Here is a 24,440-nt window from a genome sequence, read left to right as displayed (position 1 = left end):
GCTGCACCCTGATCACAGTGAACATCATATCCACTGTGCTGCACCCTGATCACAGTGAAAATCATATCTACTGTGCTGCACCCTGATCACAGTGAATATCATATCCACTGTGCAGCACCCTGATCACAGTGAACATCATATCCACTGTGCTGGTCCCTGATCACACTGAACATCATATCCACTGTGCTGCCCTCTGGTCACAGTGAACATCATATCCACTGTGCTGCACCCTGATCAAAGTGAACATCATATCCACTGTGCTGCCCTCTGATCACATTGAACATCATATCCACTCTGCTGCGCCCTGATAGCTCTGAACATCATATCCACTGTGCTGCGCCCTGATAGCACTGAACATCATTCATACTGTGCTGCACCCTGGTCACAGTGAACATCATAACCACTGTGCTGTGACCTGATCACAGTGAACATCATATTCATTGTGCTGCTTCCTGATCACAGTGAACATTATATTCATTGTGCTGCACACTGGTCATATTGAACATCATATCCACTGTGCTGTGACTTGGTCACAGTGAACGTCATATCCAATGTGCTGCACCCTGATCACAGTGAACATCATATCCACTGTGCTGTGACCTGATCACAGTGAACATCATATCCACTGTGCTGCACCCTGATCACAGAGAACATCATATCCAGTGTGCTGCACCCTGGTTACAGTGAACATCATATCCACTGTGCTGTACCCTGATCACAGTGAACCTCATATCCAGTGTGCTGCACCCTGATCACAGTGAACATCATATCCACTGTGCTGCACCCTGATCACAGTGAAAATCATATCTACTGTGCTGCACCCTGATCACAGTGAACATCATATCCACTGTGCAGCACCCTGATCACAGTGAACATCATATCCACTGTGCTGGTCCCTGATCACACTGAACATCATATCCACTGTGCTGCCCTCTGGTCACAGTGAACATCATATCCACTGTGCTGCACCCTGATCAAAGTGAACATCATATCCACTGTGCTGCCCTCTGATCACATTGAACATCATATCCACTCTGCTGCGCCCTGATAGCTCTGAACATCATATCCACTGTGCTGCGCCCTGATAGCACTGAACATCATTCATACTGTGCTGCACCCTGGTCACAGTGAACATTATAACCACTGTGCTGTGACCTGATCACAGTGAACATCATATTCATTGTGCTGCTTCCTGATCACAGTGAACATCATATTCATTGTGCTGCTCCATGATCACAGTGAACATCATATCCACTGTGCAGTGACTTGATGACAGTGAACAGCACATCCACTGTGCTGCACCCTGATCACAGTGAACATCATATCCACTGTGCTGCTCCCTGATCACAGTGAACATCATATCCACTGTGCTGTGACCTGGTCACAGCGAACATCATGTCCACTGTGCTGTGACCTGGTCACAATGAACATCATATCTACTGTGCTGCTCCCATGATCACAGTGAGCATCATATTCACTGTGCTGCACCCTGATCACACTGAATATCATATCCACTGTGCTGCTCCCTGATAACAGTGAAGATCATATCTACTGTGCTGCACCCTGATCACAGTGAGCATCATATCCACTGTGCTGCACACTGATCACACTGAACATCATATCCACCGTTCTGCACCCTGATCACAGTGAACATCATATCCAATGTGCTGCGCCCTGATAACAGTGAACATCATATCTCCTGTGCTGCCCCATGATCACAGTGAACTTCATATCCACTAGCTGTGTCCTGATAACAGTGAACATTATATCCACTGTGCTGACCCCTGATCACAGTGAACATCATATCCACTGTGCTGCACCCTGATTACAGTGATCATCATATCCACTGTGCTGCACCTTGGTCAAATGTACATCATATCCACTGTGCTGCACCCAGATCACAGTCAACATTATATCTATTGTGCGGCACCCCGATCACTGTGAACATAATATCCACTGTGCTGCACCCTGATCACAGTGAACATCATTTCCACTGTGCTGTGATCTGGTCACAATGAACATCATATCTACTGTGCTGCACCTTGGTCAAATGTACATCATATCCACTGTGCTGCACCCTGATCACAGTCAACATTATATCTATTGTGCGGCACCCCGATCACTGTGAACATAATATCCACTGTGCTGCACCCTGATCACAGTGAACATCATTTCCACTGTGCTGTGATCTGGTCACAATGAACATCATATCTACTGTGCTGCCCCCTGATCACAGTGAGCATCATATCCACTGTGCTGCACCCTGATATCACTGAATATCATATCCACTGTGCTGCACCCTGATCACAGTGAACATCATTTCCACTGTGCTGCACCCTGATCACAGTGAACATCATATCTACTGTGCTGCACTCTGATCACAGTGAGCATCATATCTACTGTGCTGCGCCCTGATAACAGTGAACATCATATCTACTGTGCTGCACCCTGATCACAGTGAACATCATATCCACTGTGCTGTGTCCTGGTCACAGTGAACATCATATCCACTCTGCTGCACCCTTATCACATTGAACATCATATCCACTGTGCTGCACCCTGATCACAGTGAACATCATATCCACTATGCTGCACCCTGATCACAGTGAACATCACATCCACTGTGCTGTGGCCTGGTCACAGTGAACATCATATTCATTGTGCTGCTCCGTGATCACAGTGAACATAATATCCACTGTGCTGCACCCTGATAACAGTGAACATCATATCCACTGTGCTGCACCCTGATCACAGTGAACAACATATCCACTGTGCTGCGCCTGATCACAGTGAACATCATATTCATTGTGCTGCTCCCTGATCACAGTGAACATCATATCCACTCTGCTGACCCCTGATCACAGTGAATATCATATCCACTGTGCTGCACCCTGGTTACAGTGAACATCATATCCTCTGCTGTGACCTGGTCACAGTGAACATCATATCCACTGTGCTGCACCATCGTCACAATGTACATCATATCCACTGTGCTGCACCCTAATCACACTGAACATAATATCTACTGTGCGGAAACCTGATCACAGTGAACATCATGTCCACTGTGCTGTGACCTGGTCACAATGAACATCATATCTACTGTCCTGCCCCCTGATCACAGTGAGCATCATATCCACTGTGCTGCACCCTGATCACACTGAATATCATCTCCACTGTGCTGCACCCTGATCACAGTGAACACCATTTCCACTGTGCTTCACCCTGATCACAGTGAACATCATATCTACTGTTCTGCACCCTTATCACAGTGAGCATCATATCTACTGTGCTGCGCCCTGATAACAGTGATCATCATATCTACTGTGCTGCACCTTGATCACAGTGAACATCATATCCACTGTGATGTGTTCCAGTCACAGTGAACATCATATCCACTGTGCTGCACCCTTATCGAAGTGAACATCATTTCCACTGTGCTTCGTCCTGCTCACAGTGAACATCATGTCCAATGTGCTGCACCCTTATCACAGTGAACATCATATCCACTGTGCCGCACCCTGATCACAGTGAACATCATATCCTCTGTGCTGCACCCTGATCACAGTGAACATCATATCCACTGTGCTGCACACTGATCACAGTGAACATCATATCCACTGTGCTGCTCCCTGATAACAGTGAAGATCATATCTACTGTGCTGCACCCTGATCAAAGTGAGCATCATATCCACTGTGCTGCACCCTGATCACAGTGAACATCATATCCAATGTGCTGCGCCCTGATAACAGTGAACATCATATCTCCTGTGCTGCCCCATGATCACAGTGAACTTCATATACACTGTGCTGTGTCCTGGTCACAGTGAACATCATATCCACTGTGCTGTGACCTGGTCACAGTGAACATCATATTCATTGTGCTGCACACTGGTCATATTGAACATCATATCCACTGTGCTGTGACCTGGTCACAGTGAACGTCATATCCAATGTGCTGCACCCTGATCACAGTGAACATCATATCCACTGTGCTGTGACCTGATCACAGTGAACCTCATATCCAGTGTGCTGCACCCTGATCACAGTGAACATCATATCCACTGTGCTGCACCCTGATCACAGTGAAAATCATATCTACTGTGCTGCACCCTGATCACAGTGAACATCATATCCACTGTGCAGCACCCTGATCACAGTGAACATCATATCCACTGTGCTGGTCCCTGATCACACTGAACATCATATCCACTGTGCTGCCCTCTGGTCACAGTGAACATCATATCCACTGTGCTGCACCCTGATCAAAGTGAACATCATATCCACTGTGCTGCCCTCTGATCACATTGAACATCATATCCACTCTGCTGCGCCCTGATAGCTCTGAACATCATATCCACTGTGCTGCGCCCTGATAGCACTGAACATCATTCATACTGTGCTGCACCCTGGTCACAGTGAACATCATAACCACTGTGCTGTGACCTGATCACAGTGAACATCATATTCATTGTGCTGCTTCCTGATCACAGTGAACATTATATTCATTGTGCTGCACACTGGTCATATTGAACATCATATCCACTGTGCTGTGACTTGGTCACAGTGAACGTCATATCCAATGTGCTGCACCCTGATCACAGTGAACATCATATCCACTGTGCTGTGACCTGATCACAGTGAACATCATATCCACTGTGCTGCACCCTGATCACAGAGAACATCATATCCAGTGTGCTGCACCCTGGTTACAGTGAACATCATATCCACTGTGCTGTACCCTGATCACAGTGAACCTCATATCCAGTGTGCTGCACCCTGATCACAGTGAACATCATATCCACTGTGCTGCACCCTGATCACAGTGAAAATCATATCTACTGTGCTGCACCCTGATCACAGTGAACATCATATCCACTGTGCAGCACCCTGATCACAGTGAACATCATATCCACTGTGCTGGTCCCTGATCACACTGAACATCATATCCACTGTGCTGCCCTCTGTTCACAGTGAACATCATATCCACTGTGCTGCACCCTGATCAAAGTGAACATCATATCCACTGTGCTGCCCTCTGATCACATTGAACATCATATCCACTCTGCTGCGCCCTGATAGCTCTGAACATCATATCCACTGTGCTGCGCCCTGATAGCACTGAACATCATTCATACTGTGCTGCACCCTGGTCACAGTGAACATCATAACCACTGTGCTGTGACCTGATCACAGTGAACATCATATTCATTGTGCTGCTTCCTGATCACAGTGAACATCATATTCATTGTGCTGCTCCATGATCACAGTGAACATCATATCCACTGTGCAGTGACTTGATGACAGTGAACAGCATATCCACTGTGCTGCACCCTGATCACAGTGAACATCATATCGACTGAGCTGCACCATGATCACAGTGAACATCATATCCACTGTGATGCGACCTGATCACAATGAACATCATATCCACTGTGCTGCCCCCGATAACAGTGAAGATCATATCTACTGTGCTGCACCCTGATCACAGCGAGCAACATATCCACTGTGCTGCACACTGATCACACTGAACATCATATCCACTGTTCTGCACCCTGATCACAGTGAACATCATATCCAATGTGCTGCACCCTGATAACAGTGAACATCATATCTCCTGTGCTGCCCTCTGATCACAGTGAACATCATATCCACTGTGCTGTGTCCTGGTCACAGTGAACATCATATCCACTGTGCTGTGACCTGGTCACAGTGAACATCATATTCATTGTGCAGCACACTGGTCATATTGAACATCATATCCACTGTGCTGTGACCTGGTCACAGTGAACGTCATATCCAATGTGCTGCACCCTGATCACAGTGAACATCATATCCACTGTGCTGCACCCTGATCACAGTGAACATCATATCCACTGTGCTGCACCCTGGTTACAGTGAACATCATATCCACTGTGCTGCACCCTGATCAGAGTGAACATCATATCCAGTGTGCTGCACCCTGATCACAGTGAACATCATATCTACTGTTCTGCACCCTTATCACAGTGAGCATCATATCTACTGTGCTGCGCCCTGATAACAGTGATCATCATATCTACTGTGCTGCACCTTGATCACAGTGAACATCATATCCACTGTGATGTGTTCCGGTCACAGTGAACATCATATCCACTGTGCTGCACCCTTATCGAAGTGAACATCATTTCCACTGTGCTTCGTCCTGCTCACAGTGAACATCATATCCAATGTGCTGCACTCTTATCACAGTGAACATCATATCCACTGTGCCGCACCCTGATCACAGTGAACATCATATCCACTGTGCTGCACCCTGATCACAGTGAACATCATATCCACTGTGCTGCACACTGATCACAGTGAACATCATATCCACTGTGCTGCTCCCTGATAACAGTGAAGATCATATCTACTGTGCTGCACCCTGATCACAGTGAGCATCATATCCACTGTGCTGCACACTGATCACACTGAACATCATATCCACCGTTCTGCACCCTGATCACAGTGAACATCATATCCAATGTGCTGCGCCCTGATAACAGTGAACATCATATCTCCTGTGCTGCCCCATGATCACAGTGAACTTCATATCCACTGTGCTGTGTCCTGGTCACAGTGAACATCATATCCACTGTGCTGTGACCTGGTCACAGTGAACATCATATTCATTGTGCTGCACACTGGTCATATTGAACATCATATCCACTGTGCTGTGACTTGGTCACAGTGAACGTCATATCCAATGTGCTGCACCCTGATCACAGTGAACATCATATCCACTGTGCTGTGACCTGATCACAGTGAACATCATATCCACTGTGCTGCACCCTGATCACAGAGAACATCATATCCAGTGTGCTGCACCCTGGTTACAGTGAACATCATATCCACTGTGCTGTACCCTGATCACAGTGAACCTCATATCCAGTGTGCTGCACCCTGATCACAGTGAACATCATATCCACTGTGCTGCACCCTGATCACAGTGAAAATCATATCTACTGTGCTGCACCCTGATCACAGTGAACATCATATCCACTGTGCTGTGACCTGGTCACAGTGAACATCATATTCATTGTGCTGCACACTGGTCATATTGAACATCATATCCACTGTGCTGTGACTTGGTCACAGTGAACGTCATATCCAATGTGCTGCACCCTGATCACACTGAACATCATATCCACTGTGCTGTGACCTGATCACAGTGAACATCATATCCACTGTGCTGCACCCTGATCACAGAGAACATCATATCCAGTGTGCTGCACCCTGGTTACAGTGAACATCATATCCACTGTGCTGTACCCTGATCACAGTGAACCTCATATCCAGTGTGCTGCACCCTGATCACAGTGAACATCATATCCACTGTGCTGCACCCTGATCACAGTGAAAATCATATCTACTGTGCTGCACCCTGATCACAGTGAACATCATATCCACTGTGCAGCACCCTGATCACAGTGAACATCATATCCACTGTGCTGGTCCCTGATCACACTGAACATCATATCCACTGTGCTGCCCTCTGGTCACAGTGAACATCATATCCACTGTGCTGCACCCTGATCAAAGTGAACATCATATCCACTCTGCTGCCCTCTGATCACATTGAACATCATATCCACTCTGCTGCGCCCTGATAGCTCTGAACATCATATCCACTGTGCTGCGCCCTGATAGCACTGAACATCATTCATACTGTGCTGCACCCTGGTCACAGTGAACATCATAACCACTGTGCTGTGACCTGATCACAGTGAACATCATATTCATTGTGCTGCTTCCTGATCACAGTGAACATCATATTCATTGTGCTGCTCCATGATCACAGTGAACATCATATCCACTGTGCAGTGACTTGATGACAGTGAACAGCATATCCACTGTGCTGCACCCTGATCACAGTGAACATCATATCGACTGAGCTGGACCCTGATCACAGTGAACATCATATCCACTGTGATGCGACCTGATCACAATGAACATCATATCCACTGTGCTGCCCCCGATAACAGTGAAGATCATATCTACTGTGCTGCACCCTGATCAGAGCGAGCAACATATCCACTGTGCTGCACACTGATCACATTGAGCATCATATCCACTGTTCTGCACCCTGATCACAGTGAACATCATATCCAATGTGCTGCACTCTGATAACAGTGAACATCATATCTCCTGTGCTGCCCTCTGATCACAGTGAACATCATATCCACTGTGCTGTGTCCTGGTCACAGTGAACATCATATCCACAGTGCTGTGACCTGGTCACAGTGAACATCATATTCATTGTGCTGCACACTGGTCATATTGAACATCATATCCACTGTGCTGTGACCTGGTCACAGTGAACGTCATATCCAATGTGCTGCACCCTGATCACAGTGAACATCATATCCACTGTGCTGCACCCTGATCACAGTGAACATCATATCCACTGTGCTGCACCCTGGTTACAGTGAACATCATATCCACTGTGCTGCACCCTGATCAGAGTGAACATCATATCCAGTGTGCTGCACCCTGATCACAGTGAACATCATATCCACTATGCTGCACCCTGATCACAGTGAACATCATATCTACTGTGCTGCACCTGGTTACAGTGAAAACCATATCCACTGTGCTGTGACCTGATCACAGTGAACATCATATCCACTGTGCTGCACCCTGATCACAGTGAATATCATATCCACTGTGCTGCACCCTGATCACAGTGAACATCATATCCACTGTGCTGCACCCTGGTTACAGTGAACATCATATCCTGTGCTGTGACCTTGTCACAGTGAACATCATATCCACTGTGCTGCGACCTGATCACAGGGAATATGATATCCAATGTGCTGCACCTTGGTCACAGTGAACTTCATATCCACTGTGCTGCGCCCTGATCACAATGTATATCATATCCACTGTGCTACACCCTCATTACAGTGAACATCATATCCACTGTGCTGCACCCTGATCACAGTGAACATCATATCCACTGTGCAGCACCCTGATCACAGTGAACATCATATCCACTGTGCTGGTCCCTGATCACACTGAACATCATATCCACTGTGCTGCCCTCTGGTCACAGTGAACATCATACCCACTGTGCTGCACCCTGATCACAGTGAACATCATATCCACTGTGCAGCACCCTGATCACAGTGAACATCATATCCACTGTGCTGGTCCCTGATCACACTGAACATCATATCCACTGTGCTGCCCTCTGGTCACAGTGAACATCATATCCACTGTGCTGCACCCTGATAGCTCTGAACATCATATCCACTATGCTGCGCCCTGATAGCACTGAACATCATACATACTGTGCTGCACCCTGGTCACAGTGAACATCATAACCACTGTGCTGTGACCTGATCACAGTGAACATCATATTCATTGTGCTGCTTCCTGATCACAGTGAACATCATATTCATTGTGCTGCACCCTGATTTCAGTGAACATCATTTCCACTGTGCTGCGTCCTGATAACAGTGAACATCATATCCACTGTGCTGACCCCTGATCACAGTCAACATCATATCCACTGTGCTGCACCATGGTTACTGTGAACATCATATCCTATGCTGTGACCTGGTCACAGTGAACATCATATCCACTGTGCTGCACCATGGTCACAATGTACATCCTATCCACTGTGCTGCACCCTGATCACACTGAACATCATATCTACTGTGCCGCACCCTGATCACTGTGAACATAATATCCACTGTGCTGCACCCTGATCACAGTGAACGTAATATCCACTGTGCTGCACCCTGATCACAGTGAACATCATATCCACTGTGCTGCCCTCTGGTCACAGTAAACATCATATCCAATGTGCTGCACCCGGATCACAGTGAACTTCATTTTCACTCTGCTGTGACCTGGTCACAGTGAACATCATGTCCACTGTGCTGTGACCTTGTCACAATGAACATCATATTTACTGTGCTGCCCCCTGATCACAGTGAGCTTCATATCCACTGTGCTGCACCCTGATATCACTGAATATCATATCCACTTTGCTGCACCCTGATCACAGTGAACGTCATGTCCACTGTGCTGCACCCTGATCACAGTGAACATCATATCCACTGTGCTGCACCCTGATCACAGTGAACATCATATCCACTGTGCTGCACACTGATCACAGTGAACATCATATCCACTGTGCTGCTCCCTGATAACAGTGAAGATCATATCTACTGTGCTGCACCCTGATCACAGTGAGCATCATATCCACTGTGCTGCACACTGATCACACTGAACATCATATCCACCGTTCTGCACCCTGATCACAGTGAACATCATATCCAATGTGCTGCACCCTGATAACAGTGAACATCATATCTCCTGTGCTGCCCCATGATCACAGTGAACTTCATATCCACTGTGCTGTGTCCTGGTCACAGTGAACATCATATCCACTGTGCTGTGACCTGGTCACAGTGAACATCATATTCATTGTGCTGCACACTGGTCATATTGAACATCATATCCACTGTGCTGTGACCTGGTCACAGTGAACGTCATATCCAATGTGCTGCACCCTGATCACAGTCAACATCATATCCACTGTGCTGCACCATGGTTACTGTGAACATCATATCCTATGCTGTGACCTGGTCACAGTGAACATCATATCTACTGTGCTACTCCCAGATTACAGTGATCATCATATCCACTGTGCTGCACCATGGTCACAATGTACATCCTATCCACTGTGCTGCACCCTGATCACACTGAACATCATATCTACTGTGCCGCACCCTGATCACTGTGAACATAATATCCACTGCGCTGCACCCTGATCACAGTGAACGTAATATCCACTGTGCTGCACCCTGATCACAGTGAACATCATATCCACTGTGCTGCCCTCTGGTCACAGTAAACATCATATCCACTGTGCTGCACCCGGATCACAGTGAACTTCATATTCACTCTGCTGTGACCTGGTCACAGTGAACATCATGTCCACTGTGCTGTGACCTTGTCACAATGAACATCATATTTACTGTGCTGCCCCCTGATCACAGTGAGCTTCATATCCACTGTGCTGCACCCTGATATCACTGAATATCATATCCACTTTGCTGCACCCTGATCACAGTGAACGTCATGTCCACTGTGCTGCACCCTGATCACAGTGAACATCATATCCACTGTGCTGCGCCCTGATCACAGTGAACATCATATCCACTGTGCTGCACACTGATCACAGTGAACATCATATCCACTGTGCTGCTCCCTGATAACAGTGAAGATCATATCTACTGTGCTGCACCCTGATCACAGTGAGCATCATATCCACTGTGCTGCACACTGATCACACTGAACATCATATCCACCGTTCTGCACCCTGATCACAGTGAACATCATATCCAATGTGCTGCACCCTGATAACAGTGAACATCATATCTCCTGTGCTGCCCCATGATCACAGTGAACTTCATATCCACTGTGCTGTGTCCTGGTCACAGTGAACATCATATCCACTGTGCTGTGACCTGGTCACAGTGAACATCATATTCATTGTGCTGCACACTGGTCATATTGAACATCATATCCACTGTGCTGTGACCTGGTCACAGTGAACGTCATATCCAATGTGCTGCACCCTGATCACAGTGAACATCATATCCACTGTGCTGTGACCTGATCACAGTGAACATCATATCCACTGTGCTGCACCCTGATCACAGAGAACATCATATCCAGTGTGCTGCACCCTGGTTACAGTGAACATCATATCCACTGTGCTGTACCCTGATCACAGTGAACCTCATATCCAGTGTGCTGCACCCTGATCACAGTGAACATCATATCCACTGTGCTGCACCCTGATCAAAGTGAACATCATATCCACTGTGCTGCCCTCTGATCACATTGAACATCATATCCACTCTGCTGCGCCCTGATAGCTCTGAACATCATATCCACTGTGCAGCACCCTGATCACAGTGAACATCATATCCACTGTGCTGGTCCCTGATCACACTGAACATCATATCCACTGTGCTGCCCTCTGGTCACAGTGAACATCATATCCACTGTGCTGCACCCTGATAGCTCTGAACATCATATCCACTATGCTGCGCCCTGATAGCACTGAACATCATACATACTGTGCTGCACCCTGGTCACAGTGAACATCATAACCACTGTGCTGTGACCTGATCACAGTGAACATCATATTCATTGTGCTGCTTCCTGATCACAGTGAACATCATATTCATTGTGCTGCACCCTGATTTCAGTGAACATCATTTCCACTGTGCTGCGTCCTGATAACAGTGAACATCATATCCACTGTGCTGACCCCTGATCACAGTCAACATCATATCCACTGTGCTGCACCATGGTTACTGTGAACATCATATCCTATGCTGTGACCTGGTCACAGTGAACATCATATCCACTGTGCTGCACCATGGTCACAATGTACATCCTATCCACTGTGCTGCACCCTGATCACACTGAACATCATATCTACTGTGCCACACCCTGATCACTGTGAACATAATATCCACTGTGCTGCACCCTGATCACAGTGAACGTAATATCCACTGTGCTGCACCCTGATCACAGTGAACATCATATCCACTGTGCTGCCCTCTGGTCACAGTAAACATCATATCCAATGTGCTGCACCCGGATCACAGTGAACTTCATATTCACTCTGCTGTGACCTGGTCACAGTGAACATCATGTCCACTGTGCTGTGACCTTGTCACAATGAACATCATATTTACTGTGCTGCCCCCTGATCACAGTGAGCTTCATATCCACTGTGCTGCACCCTGATATCACTGAATATCATATCCACTTTGCTGCACCCTGATCACAGTGAACGTCATGTCCACTGTGCTGCACCCTGATCACAGTGAACATCATATCCACTGTGCTGCACCCTGATCACAGTGAACATCATATCCACTGTGCTGCACACTGATCACAGTGAACATCATATCCACTGTGCTGCTCCCTGATAACAGTGAAGATCATATCTACTGTGCTGCACCCTGATCACAGTGAGCATCATATCCACTGTGCTGCACACTGATCACACTGAACATCATATCCACCGTTCTGCACCCTGATCACAGTGAACATCATATCCAATGTGCTGCACCCTGATAACAGTGAACATCATATCTCCTGTGCTGCCCCATGATCACAGTGAACTTCATATCCACTGTGCTGTGTCCTGGTCACAGTGAACATCATATCCACTGTGCTGTGACCTGGTCACAGTGAACATCATATTCATTGTGCTGCACACTGGTCATATTGAACATCATATCCACTGTGCTGTGACCTGGTCACAGTGAACGTCATATCCAATGTGCTGCACCCTGATCACAGTCAACATCATATCCACTGTGCTGCACCATGGTTACTGTGAACATCATATCCTATGCTGTGACCTGGTCACAGTGAACATCATATCTACTGTGCTACTCCCAGATTACAGTGATCATCATATCCACTGTGCTGCACCATGGTCACAATGTACATCCTATCCACTGTGCTGCACCCTGATCACACTGAACATCATATCTACTGTGCCGCACCCTGATCACTGTGAACATAATATCCACTGCGCTGCACCCTGATCACAGTGAACGTAATATCCACTGTGCTGCACCCTGATCACAGTGAACATCATATCCACTGTGCTGCCCTCTGGTCACAGTAAACATCATATCCACTGTGCTGCACCCGGATCACAGTGAACTTCATATTCACTCTGCTGTGACCTGGTCACAGTGAACATCATGTCCACTGTGCTGTGACCTTGTCACAATGAACATCATATTTACTGTGCTGCCCCCTGATCACAGTGAGCTTCATATCCACTGTGCTGCACCCTGATATCACTGAATATCATATCCACTTTGCTGCACCCTGATCACAGTGAACGTCATGTCCACTGTGCTGCACCCTGATCACAGTGAACATCATATCCACTGTGCTGCACCCTGATCACAGTGAACATCATATCCACTGTGCTGCACACTGATCACAGTGAACATCATATCCACTGTGCTGCTCCCTGATAACAGTGAAGATCATATCTACTGTGCTGCACCCTGATCACAGTGAGCATCATATCCACTGTGCTGCACACTGATCACACTGAACATCATATCCACCGTTCTGCACCCTGATCACAGTGAACATCATATCCAATGTGCTGCACCCTGATAACAGTGAACATCATATCTCCTGTGCTGCCCCATGATCACAGTGAACTTCATATCCACTGTGCTGTGTCCTGGTCACAGTGAACATCATATCCACTGTGCTGTGACCTGGTCACAGTGAACATCATATTCATTGTGCTGCACACTGGTCATATTGAACATCATATCCACTGTGCTGTGACCTGGTCACAGTGAACGTCATATCCAATGTGCTGCACCCTGATCACAGTGAACATCATATCCACTGTGCTGTGACCTGATCACAGTGAACATCATATCCACTGTGCTGCACCCTGATCACAGAGAACATCATATCCAGTGTGCTGCACCCTGGTTACAGTGAACATCATATCCACTGTGCTGTACCCTGATCACAGTGAACCTCATATCCAGTGTGCTGCACCCTGATCACAGTGAACATCATATCCACTGTGCTGCACCCTGATCAAAGTGAACATCATATCCACTGTGCTGCCCTCTGATCACATTGAACATCATATCCACTCTGCTGCGCCCTGATAGCTCTGAACATCATATCCACTGTGCAGCACCCTGATCACAGTGAACATCATATCCACTGTGCTGGTCCCTGATCACACTGAACATCATATCCACTGTGCTGCCCTCTGGTCACAGTGAACATCATATCCACTGTGCTGCACCCTGATAGCTCTGAACATCATATCCACTATGCTGCGCCCTGATAGCACTGAACATCATACATACTGTGCTGCACCCTGGTCACAGTGAACATCATAACCACTGTGCTGTGACCTGATCACAGTGAACATCATATTCATTGTGCTGCTTCCTGATCACAGTGAACATCATATTCATTGTGCTGCACCCTGATTTCAGTGAACATCATTTCCACTGTGCTGCGTCCTGATAACAGTGAACATCATATCCACTGTGCTGACCCCTGATCACAGTCAACATCATATCCACTGTGCTGCACCATGGTTACTGTGAACATCATATCCTATGCTGTGACCTGGTCACAGTGAACATCATATCCACTGTGCTGCACCATGGTCACAATGTACATCCTATCCACTGTGCTGCACCCTGATCACACTGAACATCATATCTACTGTGCCACACCCTGATCACTGTGAACATAATATCCACTGTGCTGCACCCTGATCACAGTGAACGTAATATCCACTGTGCTGCACCCTGATCACAGTGAACATCATATCCACTGTGCTGCCCTCTGGTCACAGTAAACATCATATCCAATGTGCTGCACCCGGATCACAGTGAACTTCATATTCACTCTGCTGTGACCTGGTCACAGTGAACATCATGTCCACTGTGCTGTGACCTTGTCACAATGAACATCATATTTACTGTGCTGCCCCCTGATCACAGTGAGCTTCATATCCACTGTGCTGCACCCTGATATCACTGAATATCATATCCACTTTGCTGCACCCTGATCACAGTGAACGTCATGTCCACTGTGCTGCACCCTGATCACAGTGAACATCATATCCACTGTGCTGCACCCTGATCACAGTGAACATCATATCCACTGTGCTGCACACTGATCACAGTGAACATCATATCCACTGTGCTGCTCCCTGATAACAGTGAAGATCATATCTACTGTGCTGCACCCTGATCACAGTGAGCATCATATCCACTGTGCTGCACACTGATCACACTGAACATCATATCCACCGTTCTGCACCCTGATCACAGTGAACATCATATCCAATGTGCTGCACCCTGATAACAGTGAACATCATATCTCCTGTGCTGCCCCATGATCACAGTGAACTTCATATCCACTGTGCTGTGTCCTGGTCACAGTGAACATCATATCCACTGTGCTGTGACCTGGTCACAGTGAACATCATATTCATTGTGCTGCACACTGGTCATATTGAACATCATATCCACTGTGCTGTGACCTGGTCACAGTGAACGTCATATCCAATGTGCTGCACCCTGATCACAGTCAACATCATATCCACTGTGCTGCACCATGGTTACTGTGAACATCATATCCTATGCTGTGACCTGGTCACAGTGAACATCATATCTACTGTGCTACTCCCAGATTACAGTGATCATCATATCCACTGTGCTGCACCATGGTCACAATGTACATCCTATCCACTGTGCTGCACCCTGATCACACTGAACATCATATCTACTGTGCCGCACCCTGATCACTGTGAACATAATATCCACTGTGCTGCACCCTGATCACAGTGAACGTAATATCCACTGTGCTGCACCCTGATCACAGTGAACATCATATCCACTGTGCTGCCCTCTGGTCACAGTAAACATCATATCCACTGTGCTGCACCCGGATCACAGTGAACTTCATATTCACTCTGCTGTGACCTGGTCACAGTGAACATCATGTCCACTGTGCTGTGACCTTGTCACAATGAACATCATATTTACTGTGCTGCCCCCTGATCACAGTGAGCTTCATATCCACTGTGCTGCACCCTGATATCACTGAATATCATATCCACTTTGCTGCACCCTGATCACAGTGAACGTCATGTCCACTGTGCTGCACCCTGATCACAGTGAACATCATATCCACTGTGCTGCACCCTGATCACAGTGAACATCATATCCACTGTGCTGCACACTGATCACAGTGAACATCATATCCACTGTGCTGCTCCCTGATAACAGTGAAGATCATATCTACTGTGCTGCACCCTGATCACAGTGAGCATCATATCCACTGTGCTGCACACTGATCACACTGAACATCATATCCACCGTTCTGCACCCTGATCACAGTGAACATCATATCCAATGTGCTGCACCCTGATAACAGTGAACATCATATCTCCTGTGCTGCCCCATGATCACAGTGAACTTCATATCCACTGTGCTGTGTCCTGGTCACAGTGAACATCATATCCACTGTGCTGTGACCTGGTCACAGTGAACATCATATTCATTGTGCTGCACACTGGTCATATTGAACATCATATCCACTGTGCTGTGACCTGGTCACAGTGAACATCATATCCACTGTGCTGTGACCTGATCACAGTGAACATCATATCCACTGTGCTGCACCCTGATCACAGAGAACATCATATCCAGTGTGCTGCACCCTGGTTACAGTGAACATCATATCCACTGTGCTGTACCCTGATCACAGTGAACCTCATATCCAGTGTGCTGCACCCTGATCACAGTGAACATCATATCCACTGTGCTGCACCCTGATCAAAGTGAACATCATATCCACTGTGCTGCCCTCTGATCACATTGAACATCATATCCACTCTGCTGCGCCCTGATAGCTCTGAACATCATATCCACTGTGCTGCACCCTGATAGCACTGAACATCATTCATACTGTGCTGCACCCTGGTCACAGTGAACATCATAACCACTGTGCTGTGACCTGATCACAGTGAACATCATATTCATTGTGCTGCTTCCTGATCACAGTGAACATCATATTCATTGTGCTGCTCCATGATCACAGTGAACATCATAACCACTGTGCAGTGACTTGATGACAGTGAACATCATATCCACTGTGCTGCACCCTGATCACAGTGAACATCATATCGACTGAGCTGCACCATGATCACAGTGAACATCATATCCACTGTGATGCGACCTGATCACAATGAACATCATATCCACTGTGCTGCACCCTGATCACATTGAACATCATATCCACTGTGCTGCATCCTGGTTATAGTGAACAACATATCCACTCTGCTGTGACCTGGTCACAGTGAACATCATGTCCACTGTGCTGTGACCTGGTCACAATGAACATCATATTTACTGTGCTGCCCCTGAGCACAGTGAGCATCATTTCCACTGTGCTGCACCCTGATCACACTGAACATCATATCTACTGTGCTGCACCCTGATCACAGTGAACATCATATCCACTGTGCTGCACCCTGATCACAGTGAACATCATATCCACTGTGCTGTGACCTGGTCACAGCGAACATCATGTCCACTGTGCCGTGACCTGGTCACAATGAACATCATATCCACTGTGCTGCACCCTGATCACACTGATCATCATATTCACTGTGCTGCACCCTGATCACACTGAATATCATATCCACTGTGCTGCACCCTGATCACAGTGAACATCATTTCCACTGTGCTGCGTCCTGATAACAGTGAACATTATATCCACTGTGCTGACCCCTGATCACAGTGAACATCATATCCACTGTGCTGCACCCTGATTACAGTGATCATCATATCCACTGTGCTGCACCTTGGTCAAATGTACATCATATCCACTGTGCTGCACCCTGATCACAGTCAACATTATATCTATTGTGCGGCACCCCGATCACAGTGAACATAATATCCACTGTGCTGCATCCTGATCACAGTGAACATCATTTCCACTGTGCTGTGACCTGGTCACAATGAACATCATATCTACTGTGCTGCCCCCAGATCACAGTGAGCATCATATCCACTGTGCTGCACCCTGATATCACTGAATATCATATCCACTGTGCTGCACTCTGATCACAGTGAACATCATATCTACTGTGCTGCGCCCTGATAACAGTGAACATCATATCCACTGTGCTGCACCCGGATCACAGTGAACATCATATTCACTCTGCTGTGACCTGGTCACAGTGAACATCATTTCCACTGTGCTGTGACCTGGTCACAATGAACATCATATTTACTGTGCTGCCCCCTGATCACAGTGAGCTTCATATCCACTGTGCTGCACCCTGATATCACTGAATATCATATCCACTTTGCTGCACCCTGATCACAGTGAACGTCATGTCCACTGTGCTGCACCCTGATCACAGTGAACATCATATCCACTGTGCTGCACCCTGATCACAGTGAACATCATATCCACTGTGCTGCACACTGATCACAGTGAACATCATATCCACTGTGCTGCTCCCTGATAACAGTGAAGATCATATCTACTGTGCTGCACCCTGATCACAGTGAGCATCATATCCACTGTGCTGCACACTGATCACACTGAACATCATATCCACCGTTCTGCACCCTGATCACAGTGAACATCATATCCAATGTGCTGCGCCCTGATAACAGTGAACATCATATCTCCTGTGCTGCCCCATGATCACAGTGAACTTCATATCCACTGTGCTGTGTCCTGGTCACAGTGAACATCATATCCACTGTGCTGTGACCTGGTCACAGTGAACATCATATTGATTGTGCTGCACACTGGTCATATTGAACATCATATCCACTGTGCTGTGACCTGGTCACAGTGAACGTCATATCCAATGTGCTGCACCCTGATCACAGTGAACATCATATCCACTGTGCTGTGACCTGATCACAGTGAACATCATATCCACTGTGCTGCACCCTGATCACAGAGAACATCATATCCAGTGTGCTGCACCCTGGTTACAGTGAACATCATATCCACTGTGCTGTACCCTGATCACAGTGAACCTCATATCCAGTGTGCTGCACCCTGATCACAGTGAACATCATATCTACTGTGCTGCACCCTGATCACAGTGAAAATCATATCTACTGTGCTGCACCCTGATCACAGTGAACATCATATCCACTGTGCAGCACCCTGATCACAGTGAACATCATATCCACTGTGCTGGTCCCTGATCACACTGAACATCATAGCCACTGTGCTGCCCTCTGGTCACAGTGAACATCATATCCACTGTGCTGCACCCTGATCAAAGTGAACATCATATCCACTGTGCTGCCCTCTGATCACATTGAACATCATATCCACTGTGCTGCGCCCTGATAGCACTGAACATCATTCATACTGTGCTGCACCCTGGTCACAGTGAACATCATAACCACTGTGCTGTGACCTGATCACAGTGAACATCATATTCATTGTGCTGCTTCCTGATCACAGTGAACATCATATTCATTGTGCTGCTCCATGATCACAGTGAACATCATATCCACTGTGCAGTGACTTGATGACAGTGAACATCATATCCACTGTGCTGCACCCTGATCACAGTGAACATCATATCGACTGAGCTGCACCATGATCACAGTGAACATCATATCCACTGTGATGTGACCTGATCACAATGAACATCATATCCACTGTGCTGCACCATGATCACATTGAACATGATATCCACTGTGCTGCATCCTGGTTATAGTGAACAACATATCGACTCTGCTGTGACCTGGTCACATTGAACATCATGTCCACTGTGATGTGACCTGGTCACAATGAACATCATATTTACTGTGCTGCACCCTGATCACAGTGAACATCATATCCACTGTGCTGCTCCCTGATAACAGTGAAGATCATATCTACTGTGCTGCACCCTGATCACAGTGAGCATCATATCCACTGTGCTGCACACTGATCACAATGAACATCATATCCACCGTTCTGCACCCTGATCACAGTGAACATCATATCCAATGTGCTGCGCCCTGATAACAGTGAACATCATATCTCCTGTGCTGCCCCATGATCACAGTGAACTTCATATCCACTGTGCTGTGTCCTGATAACAGTGAACATTATATCCACTGTGCTGACCCCTGATCACAGTGTACATCATATCCACTGTGCTGCACCCTGATTGCAGTGATCATCATATCCACTGTGCTGCACCTTGGTCAAATGTACATCATATCCACTGTGCTGCACCCTGATCACAGTCAACATTATATCTATTGTGCGGCACCCCGATCACTGTGAACATAATATCCACTGTGCTGCACCCTGATCACAGTGAACATCATTTCCACTGTGCTGTGACCTGGTCACAATGAACATCATATCTACTGTGCTGCCCCCTGATCACAGTGAGCATCATATCCACTGTGCTGCACCCTGATATCACTGAATATCATATCCACTGTGCTGCACCCTGATCACAGTGAACATCATTTCCACTGTGCTGCACCCTGATCACAGTGAACATCATATCTACTGTGCTGCACTCTGATCACAGTGAGCATCATATCTACTGTGCTGCGCCCTGATAACAGTGAACATCATATCTACTGTGCTGCACCCTGATCACAGTGAACATCATATCCACTGTGCTGTGTCCTGGTCACAGTGAACATCATATCCACTCTGCTGCACCCTTATCACATTGAACATCATATCAACTGTGCTGCACCCTGATCACAGTGAACATCATATCCACTATGCTGCACCCTGATCACAGTGAACATCACATCCACTGTGCTGTGGCCTGGTCACAGTGAACATCATATCCATTGTGCTGCACCCTTATCACAGTGAACATCATATCCACTGTGCTGCACACTGATCACAGTGAACATCATATCCACTGTGCTGCTCCCTGATAACAGTGAAGATCATATCTACTGTGCTGCACCCTGATCACAGTGAGCATCATATCCACTGTGCTGCACACTGATCACACTGAACATCATATCCACCGTTCTGCACCCTGATCACAGTGAACCTCATATCCAGTGTGCTGCACCCTGATCACAGTGAACAACATATTCACTGTCCTGCACCCTGATCACAGTGAACATCATATTCAGTCTGCTGTGACCTGGTCACAGTGAACATCATGTCCACTGTGCTGTGACCTGGTCACAATGAACATCATATCTACTGTGCTGCCCCTGATCACAGTGAGCATCATATCCACTGTGCTGCACCCTGATCACACTGAATATCATCTCCACTGTGCTGCACCCTGATCACAGTGAACACCATTTCCACTGTGCTTCACCCTGATCACAGTGAACATCATATCTACTGTTCTGCACCCTTATCACAGTGAGCATCATATCTACTGTGCTGCGCCCTGATAACAGTGAGCATCATATCTACTGTGCTGCACCTTGATCACAGTGAACATCATATCCACTGTGATGTGTTCCAGTCACAGTGAACATCATATCCACTGTGCTGCACCCTTATCGAAGTGAACATCATTTCCACTGTGCTTCGTCCTGCTCACAGTGAACATCATGTCCAATGTGCTGCACCCTTATCACAGTGAACATCATATCCACTGTGCCGCACCCTGATCACAGTGAACATCATATCCACTGTGCTGCACCCTGATCACAGTGAACATCATATCCACTGTGCTGCACACTGATCACAGTGAACATCATATCCACTGTGCTGCTCCCTGATAACAGTGAAGATCATATCTACTGTGCTGCACCCTGATCACAGTGAGCATCATATCCACTGTGCTGCACACTGATCACACTGAACATCATATCCACCGTTCTGCACCCTGATCACAGTGAACATCATATCCAATGTGCTGCACCCTGATAACAGTGAACATCATATCTCCTGTGCTGCCCCATGATCACAGTGAACTTCATATCCACTGTGCTGTGTCCTGGTCACAGTGAACATCATATCCACTGTGCTGTGACCTGGTCACAGTGAACATCATATTCATTGTGCTGCACACTGGTCATATTGAACATCATATCCACTGTGCTGTGACCTGGTCACAGTGAACATCATATCCACTGTGCTGTGACCTGATCACAGTGAACATCATATCCACTGTGCTGCACCCTGATCACAGAGAACATCATATCCAGTGTGCTGCACCCTGGTTACAGTGAACATCATATCCACTGTGCTGTACCCTGATCACAGTGAACCTCATATCCAGTGTGCTGCACCCTGATCACAGTGAACATCATATCCACTGTGCTGCACCCTGATCAAAGTGAACATCATATCCACTGTGCTGCCCTCTGATCACATTGAACATCATATCCACTCTGCTGCGCCCTGATAGCTCTGAACATCATATCCACTGTGCTGCACCCTGATAGCACTGAACATCATTCATACTGTGCTGCACCCTGGTCACAGTGAACATCATAACCACTGTGCTGTGACCTGATCACAGTGAACATCATATTCATTGTGCTGCTTCCTGATCACAGTGAACATCATATTCATTGTGCTGCTCCATGATCACAGTGAACATCATAACCACTGTGCAGTGACTTGATGACAGTGAACATCATATCCACTGTGCTGCACCCTGATCACAGTGAACATCATATCGACTGAGCTGCACCATGATCACAGTGAACATCATATCCACTGTGATGCGACCTGATCACAATGAACATCATATCCACTGTGCTGCACCCTGATCACATTGAACATCATATCCACTGTGCTGCATCCTGGTTATAGTGAACAACATATCCACTCTGCTGTGACCTGGTCACAGTGAACATCATGTCCACTGTGCTGTGACCTGGTCACAATGAACATCATATTTACTGTGCTGCCCCCTGAGCACAGTGAGCATCATTTCCACTGTGCTGCACCCTGATCACACTGAACATCATATCTACTGTGCTGCACCCTGATCACAGTGAACATCATATCCACTGTGCTGCACCCTGATCACAGTGAACATCATATCCACTGTGCTGTGACCTGGTCACAGCGAACATCATGTCCACTGTGCCGTGACCTGGTCACAATGAACATCATATCCACTGTGCTGCACCCTGATCACACTGATCATCATATTCACTGTGCTGCACCCTGATCACACTGAATATCATATCCACTGTGCTGCACCCTGATCACAGTGAACATCATTTCCACTGTGCTGCGTCCTGATAACAGTGAACATTATATCCACTGTGCTGCCCCCTGATCACAGTGAACATCATATCCACTGTGCTGCACCCTGATTACAGTGATCATCATATCCACTGTGCTGCACCTTGGTCAAATGTACATCATATCCACTGTGCTGCACCCTGATCACAGTCAACATTATATCTATTGTGCGGCACCCCGATCACTGTGAACATAATATCCACTGTGCTGCATCCTGATCACAGTGAACATCATTTCCACTGTGCTGTGACCTGGTCACAATGAACATCATATCTACTGTGCTGCCCCCAGATCACAGTGAGCATCATATCCACTGTGCTGCACCCTGATATCACTGAATATCATATCCACTGTGCTGCACTCTGATCACAGTGAACATCATATCTACTGTGCTGCGCCCTGATAACAGTGAACATCATATCCACTGTGCTGCACCCGGATCACAGTGAACATCATATTCACTCTGCTGTGACCTGGTCACAGTGAACATCATTTCCACTGTGCTGTGACCTGGTCACAATGAACATCATATTTACTGTGCTGCCCCCTGATCACAGTGAGCTTCATATCCACTGTGCTGCACCCTGATATCACTGAATATCATATCCACTTTGCTGCACCCT

The sequence above is a fragment of the Carcharodon carcharias genome, chromosome 19 (genome assembly GCF_017639515.1).
Source record: "Carcharodon carcharias isolate sCarCar2 chromosome 19, sCarCar2.pri, whole genome shotgun sequence".
Lineage (NCBI taxonomy): Eukaryota > Metazoa > Chordata > Chondrichthyes > Lamniformes > Lamnidae > Carcharodon > Carcharodon carcharias.
Note: the sequence above shows the minus strand (reverse complement) of the source record.